General features: G+C 31.2%; 1 protein-coding gene across 1 annotated transcript in view; it reads left to right on the plus strand.

Moving 5' to 3' along the window:
* Nucleotides 1-25753, plus strand: part of LOC129920721 (myb-like protein Q) — a 359404-nt gene that overhangs the window by 1980 nt on the left and 331671 nt on the right. Inside the window, exon 2 of the mRNA XM_056002277.1 lies at nucleotides 9572-9883. The gene's annotated coding sequence lies outside the window, so the exon portion shown is untranslated. The remainder of the gene's footprint in view (nucleotides 1-9571; nucleotides 9884-25753) is intronic.

Below are 25753 nucleotides of genomic sequence, written 5' to 3' on the forward strand. Positions count from 1 at the left end.
ACCGGAAGATGTATTACAAACGCCCTTTTAAAATTTAAAGCACTAAGACACGTAAACGAATTTTCTTTCAATTAAACCTGCAGTCGTCGCGCTCCAAAAAGTAACACCAGTCCTTGCGCGGATTACATATCGTCGCTGTTTTAGAAAACCGGCCAGTTATTAATACCAATATACTGGAAACAATACATTTTTAATTTTTGTAAACTCAATGTAAGTTTAAAGCTGATTCTTTTTCTTCAATTTATGAAAATAGTATGAAAATTGACAAACTTGGAAATTTAAAACAGATTTTCTGAAGAAAAGATGAAGAATTAAGATTTTTTAGTAATACCAGTTTTTCAAAAAAGCGACGATATGTAATCCATTTTAAAATCAGAATTTAACAAAGTTGCATTAACTTATTCAAATTTATTTTGCTTTAAAATTCAATTACAATATTTTTTGAAGTAGATGTAAGTATGAATATTCAAAGTTTTTATTCGCTTTAAAGGAGGCATGATGCATTAAGAGCACTAAGCACTAGTTTTTGGGGAATACTTTTGCATGGGTGGATTACAGTAGTAATCACGACTGCAGCGTTAAAGACTCAGATTAGTGGTGAAGTTCTATGTATTTATTTAATATAATAATTTTATATTTACCGAATATTGAAGCAGTTACATAGTATATTACAAAAAAAAGTGCACTATACGAAAGAACAATGAAGACGAGTCACATTTGACACATTTGTAAGGATGACTTCTTCTTTTCAATTTCTTAATTTAAGACTTCAATAGAGTTTAATGAATAATAAATGTGAAAGAAATTTAAGTGTATGTAAAACAAAAGCGAAAATATGGAATTCTTTTTTTTTCTAAATGAAACATATAGAAATGTAAATTTTTAAAGCTTGAAAGAATTGACAAGAAGCAGTATTATGCATAACTTTGCATTTATTAAAAAATTGTTGTCTTCATTCAAAGTACATACTTCGTGAAATGGAAATGTACCAACTAATGTATTGTCATTCATGAAATGTATGACATGTTTGTAACTATTTTAACCAACAATATCGTATTAAATTACATTAAATAAAATTTAAAAAAATAAAGCATCAATATATGTACATTTGTTTCTCAAAATATATACATAAAAAATAGATATAGATATTTAGATTATAAATTAAGGCGAATTTAGTGAAACGTGAAACTATATTTTCTATAATTATTCCCAAAATTCAACAATAAATGTTATTTTTAAGAAAAATAAAATGGAAGGTTGCGTTTGAGTGATTCTTTTCTTATGCCACTTCTTCATTTGCCGAAGGACTAAAAAACAACAATTATGACAAGCCGTTGCTGAAACTTTCATCAAATGTTGTCATAAGTAATAATGTTAGTTTAAACGTATACCGTTTAAATTAATCTCATTTCGGTGAAGTGAGTAATATCTACTGAATGCGAATTGTATATATTTTTTTTAATACAACTGGGTAAGTAGCATTATATACAAATCGTCGCCCTAGTATGGAAGTGCCGTATACGCCATTTTTACGTTTTTGGGAAATCGCATTTAAATGTTCGGAAGATAATTTCGAAAGAACTAACCGCTGGTATTTTTTGATATTTTAGTATGATTTATTATTAAAATGTGTCTTTTATATACATGTTATTGGACATCTGCAATTCGTTTAGTTTTCAAAATATTTAAATTTTTGTTCAAAATGAGTTTGCCATATACGCCATGAAAATCAGAAGTTTCTTTTAGTCATATACACGTACGTAAAAAAAAAAACATAACGTACGTCAAAACAATTCTCAATATTTTTTTACATTGCATGAAAAATTTGACGTAAATGCCAAAATTTCTTGTTTTTGTAAAAAAAATAGTGAATATCTTGGCAACGAAAAAAGATAGAAAAAAACGGATAGGTAGCAGATTTGAAAAGAGCAACTTCGAAAACATAAGACTGCATACCTAGTTCAAAAAATGCAATTTGGCGTATACGGCACTCCAATACTAGGGCGACGAAATATCAATCAAATGGGTTGATGTTAGATAATTTATACTACCCTAATAATAAAGTGGATTACACTGTTAAAATATTTTTTTAATTTAAATTATCATTTGATAGTATGTATGTATATCAGCCCTATTCTCCTGTTCACGTGAATCTCAGATCCGATTCACACACGCTCTACCTCATCATTCTGCTACTCATCGGGTGAACTGCATTATCATACTTATATTTGAGTCCACGTGAATGTCAAATTAAAAAAGAAAATGGCGACGACCTAAATTGAAAGAAAATTAAATTTTATTTGGCAGTTTTTTGTCACAAACAAAATAAAAACAAACCATAACATACTAAAAAATACGTAAAAATTATGAGAAATTACATTTTGCTTAATTAAAATGATGGTGAATTTATTTTAATACTAAAATGTACAGACCCGCAGCATTTTTGATGTGAATTGCAAATGTATGGAGCGAGTTCATTCACGGAATAGTGGAATACCGAACAACATTACCAATATTACCGACGCGACGTGAGTTTGGATTTGCCGCGATGAAAAGCAGAATAGTATTGGTGAATTTTTACAGATTATTCCCCGCGATGGATAGCAGAATAGAGCTGTATGTTACTTTATTGAGGTTTGGGCTTTGATGATCATCAAGGGGGATATAATTACATTTTTGCCCTAACTCTAGATTTTGGGGTGCGTTACGGAGTTTTTAAATACCGTTTCGTAATCAGTGAAACTAGCTCTACAAATGTAATACAGTAGAGTGCAAAAAATGCAAACGAAAGAGGTTTAAAGAGTTTTGAACAAGAACTAAGTTATTTTACATCGTATAACAACTAAATTTGGCATACAATATTGAAACTGTATTTTATATTTATTGTTTTATTGTAGCCAAATTGTTTGTAAAGTGCCGAAATGCATTCAAAATTGACGTTTGTTTTTAATTTTTTATCTAGTTTAATAATTGGGAACAAGCGTTGAAAATTAAAGTGAAGTCATTAAGGCGTTTGGCTAAATATTAATTTATTTTCATATAATATTAGACTTCACGGTTGTTGTTCATATAGAATCATTGATTTCGATTTCTGGTTTTATTTTAATTAAATAGTTATAATAATAATAGTAATACAAACAAAATGGATACTTTAGATAGGAATATTCGCTAAAGATGGAGAAGGGGTGGTTTAAATTTCAAGACCAACAATTAGTTTTCAATATTAACTTTAACATGTATACAAACTAAGATTATCAGTCTTAAAAGAGTTATAACTAAACATAGATGAATCAATAAATAAACATATTAATAAATAAATAAATAATAGATAAGCAAATAAATAAATAGAAAAAAAAAACAAGGAATAAATCAATAAATAACACTGCAAGTTTTTTGAAAAAAATTTTTGAGACAGGTGCGCTATTAACTGTTTCGCCCTATTTCGGACCCGAGAAATCCATTGGCATCATTAGTTTTTCGATTTATCGGTACGACTTCGAACAAAATTTTTTTGAAAGTTTTTCAATTATTTTGAGATTTTTCCACTGTTTTTAGTCATTTTTCAATCAAAAACAATGTTTATATTGCTAATAATTCTGCTCAAACGTTGTTTGCTACCAGTAGATTCAAGTCAATTTTGTTTTATTGAACATACTATATACAATTGACTTAAGCTTAACTTATTTCTAATAAGATACATTGATTGATATAAAGGGGCCTAACCTTATACAATGGATAAAAGATAAAATATATTTAAATATAGTACATGAATAGGCTTAATTTTACAAGTCTGCTGACTAGGTTATCCTCGGGGTGTTCCTTCCCGGTTGTCCAGTTGTGGTATTGATTATGGTGGGTTGGGTGGTATGGCATTTAGCCGCGGTAGTAGGCCGATTGCGTATCGGCGTAAAAGTAAACTACTTCCTCGTTGTCGGTTGGGGTTATGTGCTCATCCAGAATATCCAAAGCACTAAGGTATCTGGGTTCGGGATGTCGTTGTTGGGTTCTCATGCTTCTCATCAGCTGATTGGGGTGGTTGGCGATGCTTCCGACAAGTTTCTTTGCAGATTGCAGCAGATAGTTTTCCAACGTCATGATGTTTGCTTCCTCGTAAAGTCGCTCGTGCTGTAGTATTTTTGTCGCTGTCGATTTGCTACCAGTTTCGAAAACATGCAATGTTTTTGTGCAAAAGAGAACAAAAACAATGTAAAAAATTTCGATTTTTTTTTAATTTTTTCAAAAAAAATCACTAAACTTTCAAATAAATTGTTCAACATTGTTTACAATGTCTTTCTCCTGGTAGCAACGTTTGAGCAGAATTATTAGCAATATAAACATTGTTTTTGATTGAAAAATGACTAAAAACAGTGGAAAAATCTCAAAATAATTGAAAAAACTTTCAAAAAAAATTTTGTTCGAAGTCGTACCGATAATTGGAAAAACTAATGATGCCAATGGATTTCTCGAGTCCGAAATAGGGCGAAACAGTTATTCGCGCGCCTGTCAAGAATTTCGACTTGCACAGTGTAATTAAAGAACAAAAAAAAAAAAAAAAAAAACAAAAATATGAATATGTGTGAATAAATAAATAAATAAACAAATAAATAAATGAAAAAATAAATATGTAAACAAATAAAAAAAATAATAACTCTAGCCGTGTTTATTGGTACTTAGTATTTTACTGAATAAACATTTTATGCTGTAAACAACAACAATTTATTACTTTTATTTATTTATTAATAATCCTAATAAGAATAAAAAGTATAATTTTAGGAAGTTAAATTTGAAATAAGAACATTGTCAGACATAAAGCATTAAATATTATAGCGTTAGGTTAGGTTAGGTTAGGTTAGGTTGAACGGGGTGATAATCCGACAAGTCGAATCATCCCACTCGGATCTCGATGGATCCATTGTGATCCCCAGGGTTAGGGTGGGAAGGAATCTGGATGGGTAAGGGAAGAATTTATTGGAAATTAGGTGTTGGGATTTGTGTTTGTGATATTATAGCGTTCTTTAAGGTTTAAGATTCAGTTTGAGACATATTCAACATATACTAACGCGTGCAGTTCAGAAGTTGAAAAACACCAAGGAACCTTTAAACTGTTTTATTTTCACTAAACAGAGTCAATTTGTGGAATATTTTACTCCAAAACCATTATTTCTACCTAAATATGCGTTTTTAGACGAGCAAAAAAAAAAAATGCTAACGTGTAGAAAACAATAAAGCATAATGATTTATTCATATTTTTTTCTATATTTTTCGTTTTTTGGTTCATATCTTGTTAATTAAAACGAATATTAGTTCGGACCACTTTTTTAGAAACAATTTCACATAATCATTTTGGTATAGACCTTTGACCAAATAATAATGAAAATGAAACAGTTTTGTATGCCAAATTTGGTTGTTATATGATGTAAAATAACTTACATAGTTCTTGTTCAAAACTCTTTAAACCTCTTTCGTTTGCATATAAAAATTGGTTCACTCAGTCCAAAGTTATGAGGTAACAAACACACAAAAAAAAATGAATGTACAGACGAATTGAATACCTCCTCCTTTTTGGAAGTCGGTAATAAAATAATAAATATTAACTCCTGAGGAAGCGAAAGGTTGTGTAAAATATGAAATAATTTTATATTTAATTAAATGAATCCACCTTACTGATCATCAGAGCCCAAACACCAAAAAAATATTTTTTATTTTAAATTAAAAAAAATAAAAAGTTTTTTAAATGCAGTTTTGTTTATCATCACATCAAAAAATAAAAAGTAAATACATAAATTAATGAAAAAGAAGAAAAAATCCTTCAGAATGTAACATTCTACATTTAATTTTTTTTTTATTTTTTTGAACATGTTCTCGTTCCTTAAGTTGTAGACGCACCGCTTATTGAGGAAAACTTCTTGGGATACTGAATAATACTAGATCAGACGTCGCGTCGTCGCCAGATGCGTCTCCGAGAATTTACTTGCAAAAAGCGAAATCAGAAAATGGTACAATTTGGATGACAATATCATTAAAGTCTTACTCAGAACATGCCAATGCCTTATTAGTTGTTTAGGAAGGCAACATCTTCAACTTAAGAAACAAAGACATCAGATTAAAAATGTATAATTTTAATTATGAAAGATTTGACCGTCTTCTTTCATTTATGTCCTATTTCTAAATCGTTCAGTCAATGGGGAAAAAATCTAAGCTAAGTTTGGATGCAGTGTTGAAGAGGGGTTTATCCTGAGTATAAATCTCAGTTATCGTATTTTTGGATCTTGTGGGGCGTCCGCTATTAGTCTATCAGCCCTATTCTGCTGTTCCCGTGAATCTCAGATCCGATTCACACATTCGGTTCACTTTAACTCTACCTTGCCATCCTGCTATCCATCGGGTAAACTGCATTATCATCCCTCAATTTGACGTCCAGGTGAACGTCAAATTAAAAAAAAAATGGCGACGAAGTAAATTGAAAGGAAAAAAAAATTTTTTGTTTGTGTTTATTTGCATAGAAAAAATAAAAGCAGCCGATTAAATGTTAAGAAATAATTAAAAATTTATGAAAAGTGGCATTTTGCTTAATTTCAACGATGGTGAATTTATTTTTACAAACAAAAGTGACAGATCCGCAACATTTTTTATGCGGATTGCAAATGTATGGAGCAAGTTCATTCACGTGATTAGTGGAATACTGAACAACATTACCGATATTACCGACGTGAGTTTCGATTCCCCCCGATGAATAGCAGAATGGTAATTGGTGAATATTTAGCGATTTTTCCCCCCGATGGATAGCAGAATAGGGCTGTATATATCTCAAAAACGACTGATCGGACAGAAAATTTGCAACCACTTTGGATTAGAAATATACTTTCTTTCTCTAGTAAATCATTTTTCTTTAGGAGTTATACTTTAAGAGTTACAGTGTGAAAACATTGTTAAATTTTCAACTAATGGTTACTTTAATGCTTTTGTTTTGAAGATAATACCCACCTTAACTTAAAAACAAACTAAAGAAATTTCCACGAGCTGATTTTAAACAATTGATTTTTTAAATTTAGTTGAAAAAATCATAAAATGTGTTTTTCTTTAATTTAAGGGCTACATTTCTTCTTCTTCCTTTTTCTCGGCGCTGTTATGATCTCGATGTCGAGGGGATCATAACTATCCCACGTAACTGCTTCACACTAGTGATCCGCCTGTGGGGTTCGCCGGGTTGACCTCAGAAATCGGCGGCAAGCCTCCCGGTTTTGTATTGTTCCATTTCTAAGGCCAACTGAATGCTGGTGGTTTTGCATTTGCTTGTACCAGGAGTTTTTAGGCCTACCTTTCTTTCTATTTCGTGTTGGAACGTTGTATGATATTGCTTTTTTGACGGGGTTCTCAGGATCTCTCCTTTGAACATGGCAATACCAACTGAGTCGGTCGTGTTCAATTTTTTTTTTTTTTTTTTTTTTTTTTTAAGGGCTACATTTGTTTTTAAGAAACTACTAATTTACAATAAAAAACAAAATTTCAAGTTATTCCAGTAAGCCGTTTTGAAAGAATCGATTTTGGGATAAAAAAATTATTTTTTTTTAATAAAAAAAATTTCGTTGTATACAAACTTTGTTAAATTTTCAAGTAATGTTTTTTTTAAAATATTTCCACACAGGATGGCAAAGATTGGGACAGCTAAGTGCAAGCGTTTATTATAAGTATGCATATAAGAAGCTCCGAGTGGTTCGGCTAGTGAATTCCTAACTTGCTAGTCTTTTGTGATATCACAATTGATTCATAAGGGTATAAGTGTGTCTGGTAATTTGCCTGACAACCACTACATCCTAACATAACCATGTATGCAAAATAAAAAAAAAAACCAATATGAACAAAACAAAATAAATTCAATATTTCATGTTTAATTTTAAGAAAGTGTCAAAATTTTCAACAAAAAAAAATGTTTAATAGTCAAGAGTGTTGAGAAAATATAATTCAATATACATATGTACATAAAAGTAGGTATAAAGACATTAAATGAGAAAAAAAAAACAATAAACATTAAACATAAATAAAAAAAAAAAAACAATTACAACGATCTTTCCTGAAAACTAAGAAATCTTGGTCGAAAAGTTCAGTGTCCAAAATTGTGGCGTTAAGCCAGGTTTCAGCATCATATGGTAAAACTTATGAGTTTTTAAACATTTGAGTAGTTTTACTACTAAGCTCTCATACGTTTTGGTAGTAGAACCTTCTAAGTTTTTTTTTTTAACTTAAGAACAAAATTTAAAGAAATTTCCACGAACTTAAATTTTGTAAAAAAATCATAAAATGTGTTTTTCTTTAATTTAAGTGCAATGGCTTTAACACATTTGTTGTAAGGAAACTACTAATTTACAATAAAAAACAAAATTTCAAGTAAATCGATTTTTGAAAAAAAAAAAAAAATATTTTTTAACAAAAAAAAAACTTCGTTGTATGAAAACTTTTGTTAAATTTTCAAGGTTAATGGTTAATGGTTAATTTCATGCTTCCCGAAAACCAAAAATCCCGAAAACCCAGAATCCCAAAATCCCGAAAACCCAGGATCCCGAAAACCCAAAATCCAGATAGGCCAAAATCGCAAAAACAAAGAAAAATAAAAAATAATACACAAATTAAATAACAATTTAAACATACAATTATTACAACTTAAATATTTAAACTCTTATAATTATAATTATTGTATTGGCCTTAGTAATAGACCCGAATTTAGCGAAAGCTCGATTTAAACAAAAAATTAAACATAAGTTTCACTTCCAAATTAAGAAAGTGCTTTGATTTTAAAATTGACTTAGTTATATATAAACTGCCTATTACTTAGGGCCATTGATTCAAGTTCAACGTTTTTTCCCACTTAACTCAATCACTACACAAAACTGCAAAGCAAATTAAAAAAGTGCTGTGATTTTAAAATTGACTTAGTTATAGGTGAACTGCCTATTACTTAGGGCCATTGATTCAAGTTTAACGTTTTTTCCCACTTAACTCAATCACTACACAAAACTGCAAAGCAAAATATGAACTTTAATTCATGTATAAAGACATATTAACGGAATTTAACAGTTATATACGTATATTAGGTATGTATAATCTTTCACATGCTGTTTTAAAAATATATTCTTAAATAATATTCATTTCCAAATGAAACGAGGTATTTTTTATGAAAATCAGTTCAAAATTGGCTTAGAAAAAAAAAAAAATTTACGATTTTAACCCAGGCACAGAAATTCGAACGTTTGGGCACCGAACAAAAATGTTATTTTGGCACGTAATACGATAACTTGCGTGCCAAGCTTTGATAACTGTTTTTTGTAGAGGAGTTCAATACAATCATTTTTAACTATGGGCAATTTTGTAAAAAAATTATTAAAATAAAAAAAAATTAATAAAAAACAACGGCAACACTTACAGTTATAAGTGATACCATTTCCGGTAGGCCGAATTGTACGTTTAATTCTACTTTTCAAATCAATATATTTCAACCAATTGTTTTTGAAATAATCGATTTCACAGTTAAAAATAGGCAAAAAAAAAAACTTTTAAAACTTTCTATGCCTTCTAGGTTTTGAACTAGATGGCACTACGATGCAACTTATCCGATGCAAATTAAAAGCTGCCTACAACTACGAAGAAAGGTCACCTGGAGCAGGAGAAGACACCCAGAACAAACAGTGTCGGATCTTGTAGAGTTCAAAGGAAAGAGAGGAGAGCTGAAAAGAGCTATTACATCAAGTAAGAAACAAAAGTGGCAACAACTTCGCGAAGATGTGAACAGAGATCCCTAGGCTACAAAATAGTAATGCGAAAAATAGGAACCCAGACGGCCAATACCGCTCTCAATGCAGAGAAAATGGAAAACATCGTAAACACTTAGGTGGGTCGTTTTTGGGTTTTTTTCGAATTTCAAATCTTAATAGCCCGGAAAAGTTGTGAATGGTGAAGACTAATAAGGGGTTAGAATATAATCAAAATCAGTTAATATCTTCTGCCCGCGCATCGGCTCTGAAGCTTGAAAAACATTTAAAAAATGGTATTTTTACAAACAAAAAAAAAATTAACCACCCAAACATCTTTTTTTTTTTAAATAGCTTTTCACAAAAAAAAAAATTGTTCAAATTGGTTAAGGATTTCGGGTCGCACAGCGTTTTGAAATTTGTCGAAATATGGCAAAATTCCTATTTTTACAATTTTTTTTTAAATTGTTATAGACTATTTGGTAAATTACTATTTTTACTAAATTTGAAGTAAAAATGAAGTTGACACAGTCAGTGAATGCTATGAACTCGTTAAAGATTTAAAAATGTGTCGGTCAAGAGGAATTTGACTATCTATCATTCTCCTCGCCGCACAGTGTGCAATTTTGCCAATCTAGCTAAACTAAATTCGTGGCTTCAAATACACTTAATTTTTGCTATGAAAACCAGTTTAATTATGTTAAATATGTATTTCTACAAGTGCTTTATTGATTTCAGATATATATATCTAAATATAAGTCCGATATGTGGCATCTGAGTACATATGTATGCATAAAAATGGGAAACCGACGAAGTTACGAATACCAGAGTTACGCGCGACGGAGTTACGGCCGTCAAAGTTACGCGAAACCGAAGTTACGATAAACTAGAGTTTCGAATTCTTAAGTTATGTTAAGCTATGACATGTGATTTTTCGGTTGGCAACAATTGCGAGGAACGACATGGAATTATGGAAATACAAACAAGAGATTAACATTTTTCTCATTGGTCAGAACTAAATGAGTAAAGCGAAAATGGGTGGTATTTAATCTTGTAAAATTTTGATTGGATAGGTATAGATATACATATCGACGGTTAAACTTCATAATCTCGTAAGTCGTTTTTGCAAGTTTTTCAGAAATAAAAAAAAATATGTTGTGTTTCTTGTTTTTGTATGGGATATATCAATACGAGCTTTTGAATTTCGTCATTCCTGAAGAATGTTAAAAACAACATTGTTGGACTGAATATACCAAAAGATAGCTCTGAATTTTCTGAAGTGTTTGCATTAATAATATTTTTTCGAATTTTTCGACTTACGAGGTTATGAAGTTTAACCGTCGATATATGGTTTTGTTTTTGTGAGAAGATCGCAAAAACGTTGAAATAGAAAAAAAACATGAGTATACTTATGTAAGTTTGGGGAACATAATTGAATTTAACTTCTTATTTGTCCAACTAATATTGCAAATACGTATTTTTTTTTTCTATTAATTAATATAATTATTCATAGCGTATTTTGTAATACCCACTTTGTTATTATTTATATTAAAATAATAACCAAACCACCCCTTTTTTTTTACATACGTTATTTTGGTGTGGTGAACTGTTGTTGCAATTGTTGCCAACCCAAAAATCACATGTCATAGCTTAACATAACTTTAGAATTCGTAACTCTAGTTTTTCGTAACTTCGGTTTCGCGTAACTTTGACGGCCGTAACTCTCTCGCGCGTAACTCTGTTATTCGTAACTCCGTTACCATTTCCACAAATAGATGGGGAAGAGCCGACATCGAGCAATCGATTTTGGGAGTTGTTTCTCAAAATTATCTATCAGGCCTATTCTGCTATTCACGTGAATCTCAGATCCGATTCACACATTCGATCCACTTTAGCTCTACCTTGTCATTCTGCTTTCCATCGGGTGAACTGCATTATCTTACCTTTGTTTGACGTCCACGTGAACGTTAACTTAAAAAAAAAAATGGCGACGAAGTAAATTGAAAGAAAAAAAATTTGTTTTTGTTTTTTTTTTTGCATAGACAAAATAAAAACAACCCATTAAATTAACAAACAGCCCTATTCTGCTGTTCACGTGAATCTTAGATCCGATTCACACATTCGGTTCACTTTAACTCTACCTTGTCATTCTGCTATCCATCGGGTAAACTGCATTATCATCCCTCAAGTGAACGTCAAATTAAAAAAAAAAAATGGCGACGAAGTAAATTGAAAGGAAGAAAAAAATTTTTGTTTGTGTTTATTTGCATAGAAAAAATAAAAACAGGCGTTTAAATGCAGTGGCGTATTGAGGGGCGGGGCTCAGGGGGCTCAAGCCCCCCCCCAAGTCTTCAAGATCACGTTTTTATTTAGCTGATTTCATCATAATGTACATGATTAACTAAAACTTGTTCGTAAATCTTAGAGATTTAGACTCAGCACAGATGCTCGAGCCCCCTCCAAATTCTGAAATGGCTGTTTGGGTTTGTTTGAGTAAGAGCCTTAGCTGACGATGAGGATTGTGATAATTTTTTTTTCGGATTTCAGTCCAATTCCGAATTTTATAATTTTGATAATTTTTTTAGTATTTTGACGTCCAATTACATCACCGTTAAATTTTTGCAAAACTTCTTATGCAATCTCAAAACGCCGTATTTGATCAAATATTATCTTTTTTTTTTGTAATAATATTTTTCTCAAAGATATTGGAAATAGAAATTTTTGATATCTCAAAATCTAAGTGGTCAACAGGTTTCTTTAAGAAAATTGCAGTATTGCGCTTCCGATTTGGATTAAAGAGCAACATATTACGAAAAAGCATATATATTTCGCATCAAAAAGAATTTCATTTAAAATTAGATTTTGTGACTTTCACGTTCTGCATTTCACTTTTTGCGTATTCACTTGCCGAAAGTGAAATAGGTGTTCCGCATTTTTTCACTCATTTAGATTTTCAATTCAGTTTAGAATTCAATTCACTATGTTTCTGTTCGTGAATTTGGGAGCCTTTTCCAATGAATTGCAGTAATTTCACTTTAGAAACAAAATAAAAATGGAAGATCCTTCAGTTTCGACAGTTAGAAGCGATTTCGAAACCGATCGAAATGAAGAATATTGATATTTCATTTCACGTGAAATTGAAAAGTGATTTGAATTCACTTTCGTTCGAATTGCTGAACATGGTTGTATATAACGAAAATATTGATAAGTATAGCCCAAAAACTCTTGACGTGATATAAATTAATCTGTAAACAGTTTTGGATTCAGCACATGACAAAGTTCGAACGAAATAAAGAGTTTTTTTTAAGGATGACTCAACTCCTTGCTGTTTGTGTAAAATGTTTGCGACACAAGAACTTTGAAAAAACACTAGGTACTCTGAATGTGAAAGGAGGAGACAGTAGTACGAATCTGTCGAGAGCACTATAATGCAACTAGGTATACCACTTTCAGTACCGCAGCACAGCGTTTAACTCTCGATCAAAGATTAATAAAAAGAAATGAAAATTTTTTCGCACATTTACCCTCTAAAAAATTTTTGAAAAATTTTCCAGCCCCCTCCAAAATTTTTTCTGGATACGCCACTGTTTAAATGTTAATAAATAATTACAAATTTGTGGAAATTGGCATTTTGCTTAATTTTAACGATGGTGAATTTATTTTTACAACCAAAAGATACAGATGCGCAAAATTTTGTATGCGGATTGCAAATATATGGGGCAAGTTCATTCACGTTAATAGTGGAATACCGAACAACATTACCGATATTACCGACGTGAGTTTGGATTAGAGCCTACGATTTTTGTTCGTCTATTTAATTACACGTGTACCCGATACACGTGAACACGTGTATCTAAAAAACATTTACACGTGTACTTTATTTACACGTGTATTAATATTTGCACGTGGAAATAGCGTTCGAACATGTAGATTTTGTGGCGATTTCTTAAAAAATGCATTATATTGAATAAAAAGGTTATTGTTCAGGTTTTTGCGTTTATTGGCTTGATTTACACATTGACATTGTTCGTAAAATTTAATTGGAAATTCTAATTCAACCCGCAGTTTGGTTATTTGTCATTTTCACTCCTTTAAGGGGTAATAACACCTTGTAAACCATAAAATCGAGCGTCATTTTCACCAGCGTATAAAACAAAGAAGAAATATTATTTTCTTTTGGTGTTTGTTTAGTTTAATTAAGTATATTATTAGGTAACAGAATATGCTTATGTTAAATTTTTTAATGATGTGAAATTTTTTAAATGGCGGTGTAGTTCAGGATAATAGTAAAATCCTGTGATCCCATCGGGCGACCAACTAACTCCTACAGTTTTTAACCGATTGGGCTGAAAATTTGAAATATTAATTTTTAAAGAAATGGCATTAGTTTGAAAAAATTATTTCATTCCAAAAACAAAATTCGTTGAAAAAAAGACCATAAAATCGTTAAATTTTAATATTTCAAAAAAATCCTACGTACTTCACTAGAGAATAGTATTTTTAAGCTCCACACAAAATTTCAGCCCAATCGGTTAAAAACTGTAGGAGTTAGTTGGTCGCCCGATGGGATCACAGGATTTTACTATCATCTCGAACTACACCGCCATTTAAAAAATTTCACATCATTAAAAAATTTAACATAAGCCTATTCTGTTATTTATTAATATACTTAATTAAACTAAACAAACACCAAAAGAAAATAATATTTCTTCTTTGTTTTATACGCTGATGAAAATGACGCTCGAATTTATGGTTTACAAGGTGTTATTACCCCTTAATTAACTTTTTTGTTAATTATTACGCAACGATTAGTTTCACTCGAAAAAAATCAACTGGCTTTAAATATATTTTTGCTTATTTTATTTTCTTCCACAATCGTATTTTGGGTAGAACTTGCCTGGTGAGTTTCACTAAAAAAAAAACTTCCAAGAGCGATGTTTTCAGCATCGATGATTTTTTCGGAAACATCAGACCATCGATGTTTTTTTTTCTACGATATGTTTGCATTTAATAGCCGTATGTATGTCGTGTTTGATTGTTAACCCTCATGTAACATATTTTGTAAAAATTCGTAAAAAATATTCCATTAAATATTTTTTTAGGTTTCGACGGCTCAATTGAAAGATAATGATGCCTTGTTACTGGATTATTAAAAAAATTTACAGCCCTATTCTGCTGTTCCCGTGAATCTCAGATCCGATTCACACATTCGGTTCACTTTAACTCTACCTTGCCATCCTGCTATCCATCGGGTAAACTGCATTATCACCCCTCAATTTGACGTCCAGGTGAACGTCAAATTAAAAAAAAAAAATGGCGACGAAGTAAGTTGAAAGGAAAAAAAATTTTGTTGTTTGTGTTTATTTGCATAGAAAAAATAAAAGCAGCCGATTAAATGTTAAGAAATAATTAAAAATTTATGAAAAGTGGCATTTTGCTTAATTTCAACGATGGTGAATTTATTTTTACAAACAAAAGTGACAGATCCGCAACATTTTTTATGCGGATCGCAAATGTATGGAGCAAGTTCATTCACGTGATTAGTGGAATACTGAACAAAATTACCGATATTACCGACGTGAGTTTGGATTCCCCCCGATGAATAGCAGAATGGTAATTGGTGAATATTTAGCGATTTTTCCCCCCGATGGATAGCAGAATAGGGCTGTTAGTCAAATATCATAAATTTAATTTTTTTTATCGAAAAAGGAACTGAATTTCACATTTTTTCTTTTTTTTTTTGCAAACAAATTTTTTTTATATATGGTCATAATTTTGAAAAAAAAGATATAAAAAAAGTTAATTCAGAAAGTGTTTTGCTTTATGGCTTAGAAGAAGTAGCACATATTATTGTTCTATAAAAAGTTATTCAGCCCTATTCTGCTATCCATCGGGGGAAAAAATCGCTAAATATTCACCAATTACCATTCTGCTATTCATCGGGGGGAATCCAAACTCACGTCGGTAATATCGGTAATGTTGTTCAGTATTCCACTAATCACGTGAATGAACTTGCTCCATACATTTGCAATCCGCATAAAAAATGTTGCGGATCTGTCACTTTTGTTTGTAAAAATAAATTCACCATCGTTGAAATTAAGCAAAATGCCACTTTTCATAAATTTTTAATTATTTCTTAACATTTAATCGGCTGCTTTTATTTTTTCTATGCAAATAAACACAAACAAAAAAATTTTTTTTCCTTTCAATTTACTTCGTCGCCATTTTTTTTTTAATTTGACGTTCACCTGGACGTCAAATTGAGGGATGATAATGCAGTTTACCCGATGGATAGCAGGATGTCAAGGTAGAGTTAAAGTGAACCGAATGTGTGAATCGGATCTGAGATTCACGGGAACAGCAGAATAGGGCTGATTTTCTCAGTTGTCCGACTTTTTTTGGTGGTCATAGGCAGTGCATGTTACTAACATGTAACATGAGAGTAACACATTAGTTTTGCTATTTTTTGTTTTGCAAAATAACTTTTTGCTATTCATATTTCTTAGTTGTGATGTTTTTGATACGATAATACTGAAAAAGCATTTTTTAATATTGATTTTCATAGCTTGGGTTCGAAAGGGTTAACTGTTAACTACTTTGGTGTTTTTACGAATGCATAACTTAATAAATAACAAAGTTGCTATACAAAAAAGTAGCGAGTAAAAATAGTACCTATGATTATATTATATATTCTTTGGAAAGTATCAGAGGAATATCATCAAGTTTAGGAGCATTAAAATCCCCTAGCTTCCTTTTCTTCGTGAACAGATTTAGTTCCGTTTTAGTGGAGTTAACCACAAGACCATTTCGGGCTGCCCAAGAAGATATTTCTTTGAGTACGTGTTCCATAATGTCTCCGATGACGGTGGTAAGAAACTTACCTGTTATCAGAACTACTATGTCATCAGCGTAAGCTACTATTTTTATGCCTTGATTTTTGAGTTTAGTAAGAATTTTGTTAACAAGGATCCAAAGGAGAGGCGAAAGAACCCCTCCTTGTGGCGTATCCCTTGTAACTGTTTTCTCTACAGTACTATTTCCCATTTGTGAGTTAATGATTCTGCCATTTAACATAGTATGAATCCAATCTACAATGACAGAATCAACTCCAATATCGACTAGACAGCATTAAATTGATTCTGTGTTAACATTGTTAAACGCTCCTTCTATATCTAAAAATGCTGCTAGTGTATGTTCTTTGTTTTCAAGACTTTTATCAATGTGCGAAATTACCTCATTCAGTGCAGTTTCCACTGACCTGCCTTTTAGGTTAGCGTGTTTGTAATTGCGTAAGTTGTAAGAGTTGAGAAGTTCCCTAATATGCAGATCAATGATTCGGGAGCGGGTCAAAATTCTGACTTCAAAATTCTGCTTTTTTTCAAGAAAATTCTGTTTTTCAAAATTCTGCTTTTTTTCTATTCTGTCTTTCAAAATTCTGATTTTCAGAAATCTGCCAGCATTTGTTTTTAACAAAAAAAAAAAAATGCTAATTCTGCTTTTTTTCATAGCATATGCGTTTACTATGTATTAATTAATGTTAAAACTAAATTAACTCATTACTGTATTCTTAGGTTGATATTTTCTTAACTGCTTGCTGTTTAACCATCACAAATAATTTTTAAACTGCTTAGAGTACTGACTTTCTTATAAGTCACATCTATACGAGTATACCGTTGAAAACTAATTATAGAAACGATGTTGTGTGATAAAGTATATTCCTGTTCTTATTTAATGTTTTGAATACCAATTTTTATTTGACTTATTAAATAATGTTCGATTATTATTTTTCGAAGATATTTATAATTAAAAACCTTTGATGAATATTTTTAAATTTATTGATTTAAGAAAGTAATCTCAAATAGGCAGAAAATTTTGCTAGAAAATGAAAAGGGTTTGGAAAATGTTAAAAAGAAAATGTTTTTCTGCGAAAACCTACGCATACTTATAGCCGATGCTGAACGGCAAAAGATCTGCCTCATAATTGGTTGCGATGCAAACGCCCATCACACGATCTGGTTAAGTACCGACATAAATGATAGAGGTGAGTCACTTTTTGATTTTATTTTGAGTACTAACCTGATAGTAAGTAATACTGGTAATGAACCAACATTCGTTACCAGAAACCGACAAGAAGTACTAGACATTACTCTTGTCTTCGATATGATTCATCAAAGAATCTTGAATTGGAAAGTATCTGAAGAACATTCGTTCTCTGATAATATTTCATCCAATTAAGTCTTAATGATGTAACTACTAAACATTTAGCATTCCGAAACTGGCAAAAATAGAGGGAAACTCTGAAAAGCTTAATTAAACCCGAATTTCTAAGTCATCCCTCAAATACAATTGATCTCGACAACAAAGTCAATGATCTCACTTCTGCCCTTAACCTATCAATGAATAACTCCTGCCCACTTATACAAGTAAGAGGAAAGCAGAAGCCACACTGGTAGAACTCAGGGCTAGAACCGCACAGAAAAGATATGTTTCAGACTGGGACCTATACAAATAATCTCTGAAAGCCTACAAATACAAAAAAAAAAAAACAGCTAAGAAAATCTAAAACATCTTCTTGGAGATATTTACACTTCAGAAATTTCCGATGTAGTGAGCTTAGAGCAAGCTGCAATCTACAATCAGAGGCTCATCATAAGTGCATGTGTTAGTGGTTAGTAAATAACACATGCACAAAAATATGTACTACGATACAAAACTAACAATTAACATATATTACATTATAAAATTAGTACAGACATTGAAAAACAATTACGATAGTTGTGCACTGGTCCGGAAACTTGTTTTCAATCCCACCTTACTTATATTAAAGTCGATATAAGATGTGTTTAAGTTAAAAAGTTTACACATACGATTAAGAGGTTCATGTATGCCATAGTTTGTTCTATGAAAGTCAACGTGTAAAAGTTCAAATCTTCGAAGGTGGTGAGACCCTCCGCGATAATTAATCCCGATACAGGCTAACAAGGTTGGAGCATCAATGTGTCCATTAAGAAGTTGATGGAGAAATATTAGGTCATTATTCTGTGACAAAATAGAAGACTCTTCAGAAGCCTCTAAATTAAGGAAAATTATCTCAACAAATCCTTTAATGCCCAGTGCCTTGAAAACAAATAACAGGGCCTGGACAAATTCCTGTGAAGAATCACCCAATCTGCTACCAGATACTCATTTTCCAAGTAGATCAAACATTATAAACAGAGTCGACCCATCAGGGCCAGACACAAATTTAAAAAAACAATCTCGGACTGATTACAAGACAGAAGCTAAAGTGGGCCATCAACACCTTCAAACCATACAAATCCGCTAGACCAGATGGTATAATACCAGCCGAACTTTAAATGGCATCAAATATTCTAATTCCCGTCCAAGAGATAATTCTGAATGGATGTGTAGACTTGAAACACATCCCTGTCGTATGGAGAGAAGTTAAAGTTGCATTCATACCCAAAGCAGGCAAATTCTCTCATGTCAATCCGAAAGACCTCCGACCTATCAGTTTATCATCACACTATGTACATTAAATATACTTATAAATACTTAAATCTATTTTATAAATTTAATTGTAATGGATGCAAAACATATTCTTAAAATTGTGTGATTTTACATTAAAATTAATTGATTGAATTAAGAAAAAATTTTAATTGAAGATATTTATCAAAATATTGAGAGGACTATTGGCCCCATAGTTAGATCTACTAAAAGTATTAGAAAGAGGTAATTGCCTTATTTAGCTAGAACGACTAACACTAAAACTCAATCAAATGATTGATATCCACTTGCGCAATGTCATAGATCCAAATCTTATATATACAGCACAGCACGCTTATTGTAGAGGGAAAGCGGTTGAAACAGCAGTACATAATGTAGTGCGCACTATTGAATATTCACTCCATCACAAAGAGTTCAACTTAGTTGCATTTCTTGATATGGAAGGCGCTTTCAACAAAGTCAGCAACATAGCAATCACAAATGCACTGAAGAACCTAAAAGTAGATAGTTCACTGAGCGAGCTAATAGACCTTATGCTGAAAAGCAGAATCATAAACTCAACTCTAGGAGACTTCTCAGCAACAAGATCTGTTAGTAGAGGTACACCAAAAGGAGGGGTACTTTCCCCACTCCTGTGGAACTTAGTAGTCAATCTAGAAATAGATGGATTCAAAGTGATGCATACGCTGATATTGTTCTTAGAAAATTTTAAAACTGCTATTTACAATTTACTTGTACGCAAAGCATTTTTTTTACTTGTTTATATTATTGGAACCACCTTACCGATTTTAATTACATTAAATGGAAACGAATAACTCGAATAACTCATTATACTGTTGTCTAGGTTCACATCCACGCAAAATGAAAAACCCGAATTATAGTTTAAAAATACTCAAAAAACCACTTCTATCATATTTATACAATTTAAAATATATTGGCATCACAAATTTTCAAGAGTTTATTCTGTTAAGAGAGCCATTACTCACTTAAATGACTCTGATTCTTCTTAGTAAATGCGGGGCGAAGGATTCAGATGATCTGTATTTTTCAATAGTAATGTCAATTTAAATCTATTCTGTGACATTCCATGAGCTTTCTGCTTAGATCTTCGTATGCAGAGGCGGCGCACTGTTGTCCAAAATGACTTATCTCGTTGCAAAAATCATAACTTTTGAACGGATTGAGGTAGCGGTACAGTTTTTTTTTTTTAATTTGAAGGAAATTTCCAGGGCTGTTACACCAATGAATTTCAAGAAAGTTGCTTTACAGGGTGTTTAGGAATCATCGGCCGAAAACCGATTTTCTTAAAAAAAAAATATTTAAATTAAAATTGGTATGCCATTTTGTAGAAATCACTAATTCACATCTAAAAAAAGTTGAGATTACACTTTTCCATGATATTACGATTATAGAGAATGCCAAAAAAGTTGGTCCCGGAAGTCCATCTGTCTGTCTGTCTGTATAAGGATCTACAGCCTAAACGGATGGACCGATTGACTTCAAATTTGGTATGTAGCATTTTTTGGAGACCCTCCAGAGGGGTTTTTGGAATTAATTTTTTTGGGCCAAAAATAACGGTACTTGTCATACACCAATTTCAGTAAAGTTGTAATTGCTCAAAAACGGCTCCGACGATTTTATTTAAAAAATTCAAATGTAAGTTTTAAAACAAGGTCTATCTTCTAATGAAAAAAATTTTTTTGGAAAATCATTAATAACGGTACCTGCCATAGAACGGTTTTTTTTTAAATCCGATATTCTCCGAAACGGCTTATTCGATTTCAACGAAACTTTTTTTGAAGAAGCACTTATATAACTCAAATATAAGCCAAAAATAAAATTTCAAAAAAAATAATTTTTGGATTTAAAAAAAAAATTTGAAAATTTGTTTTGAAAAATAAAATTTTCGAAAACGGAACATTGTATTTTTTTGAAATTTTGTTTTTAGATGTGGATTAGTGATTTCTACAAAATGGCATACCAATTTTAATTTAAACATTTTTTTTAAAGAAAATCTGTTCCTTCTGCCTTCATTTTTTTTTTCAAAGTACAAAATCTCGGCAGTGCGCAAGCATGCGCAGCTAAATATTTTTATTTTGGATCAACAATTGGTTGTTTCACATATCCTATTCGGCTTAATGCATGGAACCGAATGGATTTTTTACGGTACCTGCCATAAAACCGTTTTTTTTTTTTCAAATCCGATATTCTCCGAAACGGTTTATTCGATTTCAACGAAACTTTTTTTGAAGAAGCACTTATATAACTCAAATATAAGCCAAAAATAAAATTAAAAAAAAATATATTTTGGATTTTTAAAAAAATTTTGAATTTTTTTTTTGAAAAATAAAATTTTCGAAAACGGGACATTGTATTTTTTTGAAATTTTGTTTTTAAATGTGGATTAGTGATTTCTGTTCAATCTGTTCAAAAGTTATGATTTTTGCAACGAGATAAGTCATTTTGGACAACCGTGCGGCGCTAGACCAAAATGAGACGTGTGCGAGAGTAAATTTGCGGGGCCCCTAGGAAAATGATTTTGGATTATCATTTTATAAAAGGATCAAATATTCCGTCCAAGTTCAAGTTCAAAATTGTTATAGCAAACTTATAGGTGTTTTATTTCAATGTAGATGAAAAACAAAATGCACGACTCGATCTCACGAACTTTCAAATTGCTTTAATTTTTTTTTTATAAATAAGATTTGTTAAATGTACGTAGATATCGTTCTTCAACGAATTTTTTTTATCTATACAAAGTATTTTTAAAATCATTAAAATACAAGAAAAAGCTTTGACAAAAGGTGCTATGCAAATGTTATTAATATAGGATTTAATGACATCTTCTTTCAAAGTTAAGAGGTCTACCGGATCGAAGCTTGGCATTTTACCCTCAAGCCTGTGGGAACCTTTGATGTGAAAAACGCTCCTAACAGGCTGCATGACCTAAGTTCCAATTTCTGGATTGAAAGACCTTTGGTTTTCAAAAGTAGACATTACTAGCTTTAATTTGAGATTAAATTTGCCTTTTAACTCCATAAGTTCAAAGGGACGCAGCGTACTATATGAGACTTTTTCCTGAATTATTCGTAGGTTTGCGCATATACATACTTTGGGTCGTAAGAATCTATCATTTTTATTAAAATGCTAATGACTTTTATTTTTTATTTTATTGTGAAATAATTCCTTAACTCGTCGACCAACAAATTAAAAAAACAAGACTTTATGAAACTTCCATCGCTTCTAACCTTAAAACCAGCTCTGTTATGAAACTGACAACCTTTGACCCGGAAAACGTATGAATTTGAGAAGAAGATGGCATTACATTTAATTTAACACCAATATCGTCTTTAAGTTCTACCTATGAGATACACCATGCACTTTATTAAGCCAACGCCCAACAGTGCCTAATGCAGACGGGAAGACCTGTGGTTTTCGTAACTACTAATAGCCCTCTTTCACTTCAAATTTGAAATTTTCTTTAGCTCGATGAGTTAAGCGTTTCTGCAGTGGCCTAACAAAATCTTGAGTGAATTTTGAGCAATTTGATTTAAGGCGCATTTTTAGAAAAAATATCAAAACCGTTAGAAATCGTTATAAACATTTTTCGGAAAAAAACTATTTTAAGTGAAATTGTTATGAAATTTTGCAGAAATTATTTATCTACATTCCAAATTTCAGAAAAAAATTACCTAATTAAAAATTATCTAAAATTTGACTATTAAAAAAAAAATCAAACTTTCTTCATCAAAATATTGAAACTATTAAAAACTAGCACTTGATTCCTTTTTGCATAAAATCGTAAGTAATTTTTGAGTAAATTCTAGGTACTTTTCTAAAATTGGTATAATATAATATACATTAGGGTGGTCCTTATTTTACTCTTTTGCGAAAATTGAGTGCGACGCCCCCTAGATTGGTTCCAAATCAGGAAAAAAACATACCCTATTTTTTTCAAATTTTTATCTCTGACCCTTGCTGGCCCTATTTTGATAAGAAGTTACTATAGCAGGAGCGATATTCTGTGTCCAGTGTAGGGTAAATTGCAAATATTTGATATAAACTTCTTAATGAAATAGGGTCAGGAAGGGCATTAGGGCATTTTTTTTCCTGATTTGGATACATTCTAGGGGGCGTCCCCAATTTTTTTTTCCTAAGGACCACCCTAATATACATGGTATTAGATATTTATTTTATAATGAAAAAAGTCTTGTTTTCGCCAGTTTGTTCTCGGTTTCTTTTTTAGAATATAAAAATATCAATTGAATCACCAATTGGAAAAAGGTAATAAATCCATCTCATCTTATTGTTGGCAAACCGCAAATAACTGCATAACTTCTTTATTTGACGGTTCTAAAAATGTGGTTAGGCTAGTCTCACGTTAGTCATAAAATTTGAAAATTGTCACTTTACAAACAACCTGTAATATCGCTGAGTGTCATTGCTATATTGACATACAACATTAAAATTTATCAGTAGGAAGAAGGTAATAAAGCCGGGATTTGTTTCTTTCTTTAAACTATTGTTTTTAAAATCACTTGTTTATGATTTCTATTAAAAAAAGAGACCGGAAAAAAACAAGGGCGGCAAGGGACTTTCCCTGCTAGATGCAGGAAGATATATATAGTCCATTGGAATGTTACAAAAATTTGACCGAACCTTGCATTTTGGGTAGGACAAGATTTTTTTGTTTTGATCTGTAGGGGAGGTTAATGTGAGTATACAATCCAGTTTTCGGGGTTGAAAGCCCCCCATTTGGCCGCCATCTTTAAAAAAGGGGTGTTAACTGTTTTTTATCGATATGCAACATGCGAACCGTAAGTACCTTGGAAAAAGGTAACAATTTATTTTCGTACTTTTATATGTTTATTTTATTTTTTTTTTACTTCAATACAGACTGATTCAAAAAGATATGTAGGTTGGGTTGAAACAAGAAAAAAATCAAAGTACGGGGGTCCATTCCGTACCGTTTAGTCAGGAGAGCAATTTTCTAAAAAAAATGTCTTACTTTTGAAAAAAAAATTACTAAAAATCAACGATTACACCCATTTTAACGTGCTATTTTTTTTGTAAAGCCGAAACCTTTTCTTTTATATTAATTTTAATTAAACCTGTTTTATGGAATAGCTTTTGAAAAAAATAATTTTCAAAATACGAAAAAAATATTTTGAACTAATTTTTTTCAAAATTTTATATAATTAAGCACTAATTAAGTTTTCAAAATTCAATGCTGTAATGTGTTTTCAAACAAAAACAGAAAACCGTATGCAAAAGAGTCTTGTCGTTTTCGAGAAATTAAAAAGAAAACAAAACTACTTTTTTTCTAATAACCCCATTATTGTTTGTTTTTACTTAAAAAAAGTATTTCGTGGTTCTACATACCACCAATGATTTTTTTACGATGTTCGCATTTGCTAGTAATAATAACATATTTCTCCATTGAACAAAAATGGAAGGTGTCAAATTAGCCTTTGGACTTGACCAATTCAGCTTTAATAAACAGTGATAAGCTTTGGAGAATGGGCCACTTCTCATTCTCAACACTTCAATTCAAGTGATATTTTTGAAAATCTTTATTTTTTTTCATAGAATAAAGAGGTCGAACGACAACTTGAATTTTGGTCTCATATACTTTTTTTTCTCAATTTTTTCATTTTCATTCTCCGGGGAATGTGATAAAAAACAAAAGCGTTCCTAATACTGAGTGGAAATTTGATTTTTCGTTATTTGTTGACATTCCGTTTGTGACTTGGTTTTACATATAGGTATCGTAGTGGCTTTTTAATACCCTAGTTTGATTTTTTTTTTTAAATATTTTTTAAAATAAGTTTTTAAATTTTAATCATTAGGACTTGATAACTATCTTTAATGAATAGTTATTTAAATTTGCTTCTTGCAACCGATTTTGCCGCCCCTAAAATTTATTTGTTTATTGTTCATTTTAAGAGACGTGACCTTTCAAAGCAAAAGTTACTTTATAAAGTAAAAAATGGTACAAATTAAAAGTTATTTGTATAGAAGACTAGCGTATTTCAACTTAAACCAAAATATTAAAGGACTTTCTTGCGTTGGTTGAAAGAGCGTTGTGTTGCCACTTTCAAAAAATTTTTGCAAAATAAAGTAGATTACAAAATTTTAGCAGTAGATTTTGGAGCGAACACAGAGTCAACTTTTTTCATTAATAACACCTGACACTTACCTGAGAAGTTTTCTTACTATGTCTGGGGTGCTAGCCGCCCATGGATTCTTGCTGTAAAGGCCTTAAGTAAATTAAATCGCAATTTTGTAATGAAAATTGAACAACAAATAATAAATGTAAATTTTTTTCGAATCAAAAAAACTGAGTAAAACAAATAGAAAATCTACTGACATACAAAAAACTCCATATTCACCTTTAGGGTTTTTTCATTTTTTTTTTTTCAAGTGACTTGTGAACCCTTTAAAACTTCTTCGATCGATCGGAAGAACGATACGTATACGTTACTTTTGATACTAGTACCCGC

The sequence above is a fragment of the Episyrphus balteatus genome, chromosome X, assembly GCF_945859705.1.
Source record: "Episyrphus balteatus chromosome X, idEpiBalt1.1, whole genome shotgun sequence".
NCBI classification, from domain to species: Eukaryota; Metazoa; Arthropoda; class Insecta; order Diptera; family Syrphidae; genus Episyrphus; species Episyrphus balteatus.